The sequence below is a fragment of the Thrips palmi genome, unplaced genomic scaffold (assembly GCF_012932325.1).
Source record: "Thrips palmi isolate BJ-2018 unplaced genomic scaffold, TpBJ-2018v1 HiC_scaffold_12, whole genome shotgun sequence".
In the NCBI taxonomy this organism is placed as follows: Eukaryota; Metazoa; Arthropoda; class Insecta; order Thysanoptera; family Thripidae; genus Thrips; species Thrips palmi.
In genome coordinates this window covers 636,512-647,237 of record NW_023144623.1, presented here as the reverse complement: position 1 = coordinate 647,237, position 10,726 = coordinate 636,512, and the positions used below count along the sequence as shown (strand labels likewise).

Here is a 10,726-nt window from a genome sequence, read left to right as displayed (position 1 = left end):
CTTCATTGCTGAAAGCACAACACAGAAACATTCAAAGCCAAGCAAATAACTTCATGTTTTTCTTACCCAATATCCACGGCGGCTTGTCTTTCAATAGGTTGACCCATGATAAAATTTTTGTCCAGGGAAAAGTTTTTTGAACATTCTGGCAAACAACATCGATCTCATAACCACTCTGAAACAAAATAAAACGAATTAGTCAAACTTGTCTTACACGTCTCACGTTCATACATTCAAATGGCAACTTACGTACTTCGGTGAAAAGTCAAGGCAGGTAGATAAATAGAGCGGCACACAGACAGGAAGCACCGAAAGTAGTTTGGCAAATGCCCCAGTCTCAGGCCTTCACAGAATGTATTGCTTGCTCATGCTCACAAATTTATGTAGATCTCCTTCCAGTACTCCTAGACTTCCGCAGGCGACGAGCTCCGTCAGCGCCGCAGAGCAAAAAACCCCAAACCTGTTGGAACAAGAACATTGAATAGTTTCCCAGTCCAACATCGAAAACCCCGACAAGGGCCCATCAATCATCGGCGAAAATGTCCCCCCGGATGCAGATTGTACGCACCAGCAGAAAGAGGAAGTCGACACACTTAACTATCAAAGGAAAAATCACAAGAACTTACCGAAAACCTGGCCCACATCGAACTGCGTATCAAGAAGTTTTCTCGAACGAATTATCACCCAAGAAATACGGACACTGCAACAGAAACATCAAGGTTTTACTCTCTACAAAATAATACATGCGCCCAAACTGTTTCAAAAAGAAGGGAGGAGAAGACTATACGCCGCAGGGAAAAAACTCACTGGAAATGCAAATTTTGAAACAACAGAAAGAGTCCAGCAAAGAGCAATTTGTACGTGAAAAGTGCAAGTTAGAAGACCCAGAAAAGCATTTGAATGAAGGAAGTCATCAAAGGGCAAGGTGAAGCAGCGGATTGGAAGATGAAGTCCTACTATGCACATGTACTGGACTTGTACTTAACAGAGTCAGAACAAGAAGAAATTACACAAGAAATCACCACAGAAACAACCACAACCACCCCAAAAAACCTCACTCGAATCACTACAAAAGGACGAAGAAAAAGTAATTCAAGAAATAGAAGAGCTTCTCACTTCGGGAGAACCCTCACCTTCAACCGTAGCACAGGCTCAACAGCATACTTCAGCAGAAACAGCACAGCATGAACTTCCGGTTTGTGAAACCAACCACAAAATCGGCCAGTGTGACGTCCCCATTCTTCAGCATCCAGGGGGAGGCAGCCTTTAATCACAGCATTACCTGCAACAGTCAAACAGACAAAATAACCTTCACGACATGTTTGTCACCACCAATACTAGAACAAGAACAAAAAAGAGGCAAGAAAACTCTGAAAGTTCAAGGTGCAGAAGGTGCCACCAAAAGAATACACAAGATGCAAGATGTTCAAAGTCAGATGTAAGAAATCACCGACAGCAAGAAGCGTCAACAGGAACAAGAGGATGATTTTCGACTCTGGATCACAGCGAAACAGAAGCCGAAAGGATCTCCAACCCGGTCTCATTCCAGCGGGCACAGCGACAAATAGACCTGAGAACACAACACTGATTATGAGGATTTTTTTTAAGAAGTCCGATCGTGGAACACGACCGATGCCGATTTCCTCCATTTTTTGGTCAAAAATAGTCCTTGTGAGTCTAAGAAAGGCCACAAATTTTTTGGGCCGAAATATGCCCGTTCAGATTCTATGGGCAATTTTCGTTTTCTCTGACAACTTTTCACATAATATGGCCAAAATTGAAAAATCACCTTTCTGAGGCCTCTATGCACTCGATTGAGCTCAAAATGTGGTATCTTATGTAAAAACACGCGAGGAACACGAATCCGGTGCCCGTTTGTTGATAGGACAACCCAAACAGATGTTTGACTGTTTTTCAGGTTTTTTAGTGGTTTTTACTTTTCTTTGGGGGTTTTTGGGGTTCGGCATCGATTTTCGCCAATCCGATGAGTGGATTTTTTAGATAAAGGACCAATCTATCATACTACGAGATAAAAAATTTGTGTACGCCGCGTGAAAAGCAGTGGCGCTGCAAAAAATTTAAAAAACCCTCATTTCTGGGTAGTTTTAGATCAGATAAGCCACCTTTCGCGTGACCGTCTCCGCCCCATATTCAGTCTAAAAATTGTCCCAAGTGATGTCAGAGTTGGGGTGAAATTTCACCGCTGTAGCTCAAGTAGTTTGGAAATGGCAGCTTTCTAAAGTTTTGCAATCACGTAAGGGATTTACTTTAAGTAGAATTGCGGTAAATGTGAAGACTTGTCACAGATCGGGTAATAAATGAGATAGATGAGTGCGTCAAAGTTCTCTAGGGGTAATTTTGGACAAGGAATCCGATTTTGCCGGTACGAAGCCCTAGGTGTACTCTAAAACTACGTTTTGTGCGAACCACATAAAAATGGCCATTTTTTTCCCAAATTCAGAGTTCGCCTAGGGTCTTCGTACCGCAAAATCGGATTCCTTGTCCAAAAATTTCGCTTAAGAACTTTGACGCACTCATCTATCTCATTTATTACCCGATCTGTGACAAGTCTTCACATTTACCGCAATTCTACTTAAAGTAAATGCCTTACGTGATTGCAAAACTTTAGAAAGCTGCCATTTCCAAACTACTTGAGCTACAGCGGTGAAATTTCACACCAACTCTGACATCACTTGGGACAATATTTTAAATGAATATGGGGCGGAGACGGTCACGCGAAAGGTGGCTTATCTGATCTAAAACTACCAAAATGACGGTTTTTTAATTTTTCAGCGCCACTGCTTTTCACGCGGCGTACACAAACTTTTTATCTCGTAGTATGATAGATTGGTCCTTTATCTATAAAATCCACTCATCGGATTGGCGAAAATCGATGCCGAACACCAAAACCCCAAGAAAAGTAAAAACCCTACAAAACCTGAAAAACAGTCATAACATCTGTTTGGGGTTTTCCTATCAACAAACGGGCACCGGATTCGTGTTCCTCGCGTGATTTTACATAAGATACCACATTTTGAGCTCAATCGAGTGCATAGAGGCCTCAGAAAGGTGATTTTTCAATTTGGCCATATTATGTGAAAAGTTGTCAGAGAAAACGAAAATTGCCCATAGAATCTGAACGGTGCTATTTCGGCCCAAAAAATTTGTGGCCTTTCTTAAACCCCCAAGGACTCCTTTGACCAAAAATGGAGGAAATCGGCATCGGTCGTGTTCCACGATCGGACTTCTTAAAAAAATGCCTCTATACAAATGAGGGCTCGACAAAAACCATTCATACTTTAAAAAAGATGCCTCCAAAACGAAAGAGCTAGGTTGCAGCATCACCCACCAAGCAAACAAGTACGGGGTTTGGCCCAGACCACAACAATACTACAGCAAAGCAGGATCGCGAAAACCCTGAAGAAAATAGCTCGACAGCTTCTGCAGCAAGTGTTTAACGAAACGAAATGGTACGAAAAAACAAATTTTACGCCAACATCACACTTCGAACGCGGGGACCACGTTAAATGGAAAATCTTCAATCAAAAAAAAAAAACGAAAGAAACTGCAAGCACAGCACAGCAAAAACACGGTGCACACAGGTCGAGAGTTAAACCCGGGAAATCTTAGTTTGCAAACAGTTGCATGCACCAAAAGCCATCACGTAGAAGGCCCCTAGTACTCACCAACTTCCGCCGACAAGATGTTCGGGATCAGTCGAAACACTGCCGGGCCCGCCTCTCTCAGCGCAAGGGGTATCGCCGCTGCACTGTTTCCCGACGCAAAGAGCATGCACACGCATCGACGACAAATGCGGAACGAGCGACGGACCGGAAACAAACTACTCACGAGCAGAATCTTCGAACACACGACTGTGTTACGAAAGAGGATGCCTCTCAACTGCCAGAACGTCTACAACCAACGTCGCGGGGGCCCTTTTCTGCCCTTTTCAGCTGGGACTTCCCGGTACGAGAGGCTTGACGTCTACCGACGGGAACGAGGCCCACGACAACTCCTGGCCGCACTGCACGAGTTAAGTATTTGAACTAATAAACAGTTAGTTAAGCTTTCTTAGATATCAAGGTGCCTTTAGAATAGGATTAGCTAGATAGTCAGGATGGCATCAGGCAAACCAACCAGACAGAGTAGGGGTTGGATACTTTAAAGCGCAAAACTGTGTAGAGTGTTTTTCTGTTTGTTTCAGTTGGAGCTTCACCAGAACTAACACAAACTTTGGTTGGCCAACAGGCGGAACACCCCAACTTCACGCGGTGTTGCAAACCGTGACGACGGTTGTAACATCCGTTTGGAGCAGATGGAGTCCACCTGGCGTCTCAGATGTTAACGGCCAACTATTCTTTATTTTTCTTTTTTTAACAACAAGCCGACCCGCGGGCTTAGGACTGGACACCCTAACGCCTGGCACCCAGAAGGTGTAATGGGGAAGCGAGCCTTTGTAGCATCACATCAAGACAACGAGCAGCCACCGCCAAACTCAAGAAAGGAGATTCAAGAAAATATCAAATTGGACATTTAATCAGACTTGCCAAAAATTGTTAAATTAAGTGAGAGAGTGGGAAGACAGTTTTAAAAGTTTCAAACCAGAGCAACAAATTTTGAAGTCAGTGCTAAATAGTTCGAAGGATCTAAAAGAAGGGTGCGAGGAAAATTTTGAAGAAACTTCGTTTCTTTTGTTCAGGAGGGAGTGGTGTTATGATATGAAACAATAGAGAACATAACCTAGGCACGGCTTACTTGCAGTCATTCCCTTGTTTTTAACCACTGCCCTAGTGATCCTGGCCAGGACCTCCAACCCTTTCTTCCTTTTGTTCTTCCCCTTAATACCCTGGCCGCTGAATACCATTGGCCATGCACCCCCACTCTCCACTACTATTCTTCCTTATGTTCTTCTGCATCTGTAATATAAGAGCGCGTCGCCAGACGTCCGCTACCATTCTGTACACGGTCACCTACTGATAATACAGAGCCTTCCGTCTCGACGAGACCCCTGACTTCCCTTTTCCCTCCAAGTCCCTTACACTGCTACACTATAACACTATATTACTTAAGGGGAGGTTCTGGTGAAAATGCTATTTTCTCCTAAATAGGTCCCACTGTGAAAATTTGTTAAAAATTTGATGTCTTATCAAGTATTTATTAAAATTTTTCATTTGGGAGGCACATTCTATGCCCTGAATCCAGTCGCAGAGCCTTTTTCTCCCATTTAGGCTATAACTTTAAAAATCTTCTTGCGCATACTATTTTGTCGTAAAAGGTTGGCTTAGACATTTTTCACTTCTTCGATTCATTTTTTGAAAATGCCGGCATGCCCATCTCAAAATGTCAATTGCATTTTTATTTGCAAGCTTTCTAACCAAGCATTTCACTAAAATTGATCAAAAATGTACAAAATAGACAAATTTTAGGGACTTTTCAGCTTAAAAAGCTAATAATTAATATTATAATGGAAGTTTTGAGCTATGCATGCCGGAATCTTTTGAAAATGAGTCGAAGAAGTGAAAAATGTCAAGGTCAACCTTTTACGACAAAATAGTGTGCGCAAGGAGATTTTTTAAGATACAGCCAAAATAGGCTCAAAAAGACTCTTCGACTGGGTTTACAGCCTGGCATGTGCCTTAAAAAGTCAAATTTTAGTCTCCCCAATGAAAAATTTTATATTCCGAACAGATAATGACTGTAGGATCCATTTGGAAAATGGCAAGATTTTCACCAGAACCTCCCCTTAAGTGAGCGATTCTCACGTTACGGGGTAGTTTCGTTTCTTCTGACTCCTGTGCCCAAACGAGCGCAGATATCGACATGGGGTTTGTTTCTGATGTTAGGGAGGGCCATTGCCCACTAAACGCACACATTTCGAAAAGTTCACGTCCGTTGGATTGGTCTACGTAGCGTTTGGAATACCCTAAATGTAACTTCCGTGATTGTCCAAAGAGAACATACTCGAACTTTCCGCCCCCAGTGTGGCGGTGTGGTTCGAAAATGCTGCCAACTGTCGATGGGGATTCGAAGCTTGGCATGTCTCGACCTAATTTCAACCGAAGACCAACACGCCAGACTTCTTTCAAAGGTACTTATGCTGCAACGAAAAATGTCCTCCGTGTATTCAATTTCACTACACTAATTTCGAAAAGGCAGCTCTGGACTTCTCCCCAAGCCAAACTTTTAACTTTCCATGACACAAGCCATCAAAGTGGAGTCCCTGGGATATAATTGCATGGGTCACGGAAATCTAAGATGCTGTACACGGTCTCAAAGCGGGCTAGAGCATTATAAAATGGCGTGTATCAACAATTACCTGTAACTTCCGTGGCACCCTTTACCCAATGTTGCAGCAGTACTAGGTGAAAAAAATTTCCACTGAAATGTCGGGCTTAGAGTATCATTTGACCCTGGAACGACTTTTAAGCCACAGCAAGCCCGAGTCAGCCGTTAAAGCCGATTTTCACACTTTGTAACTTCCGTGATAACGTAATTTCCGTGATCAAAACACCCACTAAAACGTGTGGGAATACCTTATGGCTCATGTTTTTAGGAAGGTAGTACAAGGTCTTTACTATAAATACCATTGCCATAACTCTAGTATCATCCAGGACCCCAATAATCAGAAAAACTTAATTGGATATTTTTCACTTTCGGCAAATCAGAGACGCCAAAACTACCCCGAAACGTGAGAATCGCTCAAGTGATTTAAATTGTTTTCGTATTTTAATATGAAACCAAATTGTACAGAAAGTTTAACTAATGTAAATAATTTGAACTTGCATTGCATAAATTTAAGTAAATATAAAATGCATTGTTATTTGAACTTGAATGAAGCAAATTTTGAACTTTCCAAGTCATTAGAATGTCTATTCTTATTACGATTTTGACCGACGTTAAAATTTGTATGGTAATTTAAGATAAATTTTTAACTATCTTTACATATATATTTTTTCAGACTAGTGCTGACATGTTTTAAACTTGAGGTATGCCTTTGCTTTGTTTTTGTTATATTTATGAAATTTCTAGAAGTAAAGTAAAACAAAAGTGCAGAAATTTAACATATTCAATTGTTTTGTCTTGATTTAAAAATCTATTTTCAAATTTTAAAACTGACGCTTTGTTTGTGTAGAGACCTCTTTGGCTTTGAATTTTTATGCAATTCAATTTTTCACAAGCAAAGCAATTGCGCACTTTGTTTCGAAAATGAAGTACGAAATGAAGTTCTTTCTATTCTACCATAAATGAAATTATTATTCTTGTGATTTGCTTTCTTGCGCCACTGAATTAAGTACCTTTACCTTTGTAGTAAGTGCTAATATATAAAATTGATTAAATGGGTTCCAAGGTAGACGCATCTCTTTGCAACGCTGACATGCAAAACGATTTTTATTATGTAATGACCTTTCCCTTTAGGAAGTAGTGCCTTAAAATATGATAATGATTGATTGGTCCACTTACATTGAATCTGTTGAATTGTTTCATGCATCTGCGGTCTCATGTCGAACTGAAACTGAATAGGCCTGTAAAAAAAGTTCTGTAAGATTTCTGTCTGAAAGTGGAGTTAATAAATAATTTGTTTTCAAGTAAACAATTAAACAATTGAGCTATTTATAACATACATACCTTCTTGCTGCGCTGCATGCTGCATCTCTTCTTCATCCACACGTATGACTTACCTCAACCAATACAAAATACAACGCTCATTTCAAAGAAAGCAAATGTATTATGCTGTCACTAACAAAGCAATTATTTCTTTCTAATTAATTCTTTGGGGGGGGGGGGGGGGGTAGACGGGTGGGTGGGTCCCAACGACAGGTCGCGCCCCCTAATGAAATTTCTGTTGGCGCCACTGACTGATATGTGGAGAAATTTTTCTTTGGCCTGTTGCGACGAATCCGTTGACATATACACTCCCGACAAAAATTAGCGGAACGCTTTTTGTCATCGTAATATTTTCTAAGTCTTTCGAGCTAGGAAGCTGAAATTTTGTACACGGGTGCCCCTACTACTTCCCTCGAGGCCTGCGAAGTGCGTAGCCCGTGCGCCTCCCCTAACGGACGGCACCCACCCCTAAGTGCGCGAGGGTGAAAAAAACGATGAAAACGTGCTGTAAAAACCAACTTTACCTTATCGCAGAGGCTAAAGTTTTCGTGTACGAGGTCAAATGAGTCTCCTCTTTCCAACGATGCAAGCGGAATTCAATTTGAACCAACCCACCCCCCGCTGCACTCACCCCCACCCCCTCGAGAGGGTGGATTTCGAGCATGTTTGAATTTCGCGCAAAACAGCGTCGGGGCGTCGCCCGTACCAAGCAATCATGTGTTTTCGACGTTCCAACCACCCCCGGGTGAATCATCCCCCGGAAAGTCCAACCCCCTTTCGAACACCGGCCGTCCGGGGCCTTTCGGTTTGAGCAAAATGCAACAAAACTCCAGGGGGCATTCCTCCAGTGTCCAAGAAGACGTCTCAGCGAAGAAACGCGCTGCCGGACGACTGCAACCCCTGCGGTCGGGGTGTTCACCCCCTTGCACCCCTGCACGCCCCTGGAGGGGTTGGAAGCCCTCCGCCGAGCGGGCTGGTCGAACAAGACATGGGGGAAGCGATCCTGAAGTTTTCAAGACAATCCCACCAACCGTTCGTCTTCCAGAGCGAAAAAAGCGTCATTTCCAGTAAAAACCACCCCTCACTTCACTCCCTTCCAGCGATCCACTAAGTGGGGGTAGCATTCCCAACCAACGTCACAACACTCGGCCCAGACCTCATTTCAAAGGCTTCCAAGTTTCAGACTGATACGACAAAGCATGGGACCGTGGGAGCGACGCAACGATGTGCCTGCACTCGGCGGCAACGGACGCGCTGGCCCGTCGGGTCCATGCGCCGTGCAGGTAGGCAAGCCAACTCACCTGGCGCCAAGTTGATTAAAAGCCATTTGGAAGCCCGATTTTGGCTGGTTAGCCACTGTGGCATGTTGGGAGACATGCCCTGCCCACAGTGCTGAAGCGTGGTGACGCGCGAGCCATAATCAGGCTTCCAAATGGCTTTTAATCAACTTGGCGCCAGGTGAGTTGGCTTGCCTACCTGCACGGCGCATGGACCCGACGGGCCAGCGCGTCCGTTGCCGCCGAGTGCAGGCACATCGTTGCGTCGCTCCCACGGTCCCATACTTTGTCGTATCAGTCTGAAACTTGGAGGCCTTTGAAATGAGGTCTGGGCCGAGTGTTGTGACGTTGGTTGGGAATGCTACCCCCACTTAGTGGATCGCTGGAAGGGAGTGAAGTTAGGGGTGGTTTTTACTGGAAATGACGCTTTTTTCGCTCTGGAAGACGAACGGTTGGTGGGATTGTCTTGAAAACTTCAGGATCGCTTCCCCCATGTCTTGTTCGACCAGCCCGCTCGGCGGAGGGCTTCCAACCCCTCCGGGGGCGTGCAGGGGTGCAAGGGGGTGAACACCCCGACCGCAGGGGTTGCAGTCGTCCGGTAGCGCGTTTCTTCGCTGAGAGGTCTTCTTGGACACTGGAGGAATGCCCCCTGGAGTTTTGTTGCATTTTGCTCAAACCGAAAGGCCCCGGACGGCCGGTGTTCGAAAGGGGGTTGGACTTTCTGGGGGATGATTCACCCGGGGGTGATTGGAACGTCGAAAAAACATGATTGCTTGGTACGGGGGACGCCCCGACGCTGTTTTGCGCGAAATTCAAACATGCTCGAAATCCACCCTCTCGAGGGGGTGGGGGTGAGTGCAGCGGGGGGTGGGTTGGTTCAAATTGAATTCCGCTTGCATCGTTGGAAAGAGGAGACTCATTTGACCTCGTACACGAAAACTTTGGCCTCTGCGATGAGGTAAAGTTGGTTTTTACGGCACGTTTTCATCGTTTTTTTCACCCTCGCGCACTTAGGGGTGGGTGCCGTCCGTTAGGGGAGGCGCACGGGCTACGCGCTTCGCAGGCCTCGAGGGAAGTAGTAGGGGCACCCGTGTACAAAATTTCAGCTTCCTAGCTCGGAAGACTTAGAAAATATTACGATGACAAAAAGCGTTCCGCTAATTTTTGTCGGGAGTGTATTTATCTCCATAGAGATATATATCTATAGAGATCTCTATAGAGAATATTCCATTCAATTCGGTCGGTCAATTTTGAAAATTTATTCGAACTTCAGGGCATTAGGAGTTTGTCAAGTTTGCCTGGAGGCAAACCAAGGAGACACTGAAGAGGTGCGCAGTTTCAGTGTCATCACGCTGACTGCAAGCCATCGTTACGGCCCTTTTAAGCACGTTATTACAGAAGTTGCATTTTTAAGGTGGGCAGGTGATGGGACTAAGCGACTGTGCAGGTCTGCAGGTGTCAGTTACAACGAAGATCTGATAGCTTCACTGCTTTACTACCTCTACCTTAAAAGAATTTGTCCCTATGCAGCCAAACACTGTCACTTTCGAATCTTCTTTTGATTTCAGTCATTGTAGAAGAAGCGGCTGAGGCTTTGGAGGCATTTGTTTTGGCCTCCATCCCTAAAAACGTCCAGCACCTTATCCAGATTGGTATGTGATGTCTTCTTCTGCCTGCCTCTTACTTAGGGGACAATCTCTAGCGCATGTCCGACGCTGAAACAATTTTGTTTACGCCTGGCAAGTGCCCGCAGTGTTAGAAACTAGCTCCGAAATTTTATGGAGAAAACCAACGTTTGCATTAGGCTCGAAACATTAGTTTCAAATACCGCCAAGAGGCGAAAA

The 10,726-nt window shown here is 44.3% G+C and overlaps 1 long non-coding RNA gene across 1 annotated transcript; it reads right to left on the bottom strand.

Annotated features, from left to right (window-relative positions):
* Positions 1-66: 66 nt before the first annotated feature.
* LOC117640324 lies at positions 67-1,251 on the bottom strand. Its single transcript, XR_004587424.1, has 4 exons — positions 1,134-1,251; positions 627-700; positions 254-460; positions 67-175 (listed from the first exon to the last, which is right to left on the bottom strand). It is a non-coding gene; the product is annotated as an uncharacterized LOC117640324 (long non-coding RNA).
* Between the last annotated feature and the right edge of the window lie 9,475 nt (positions 1,252-10,726).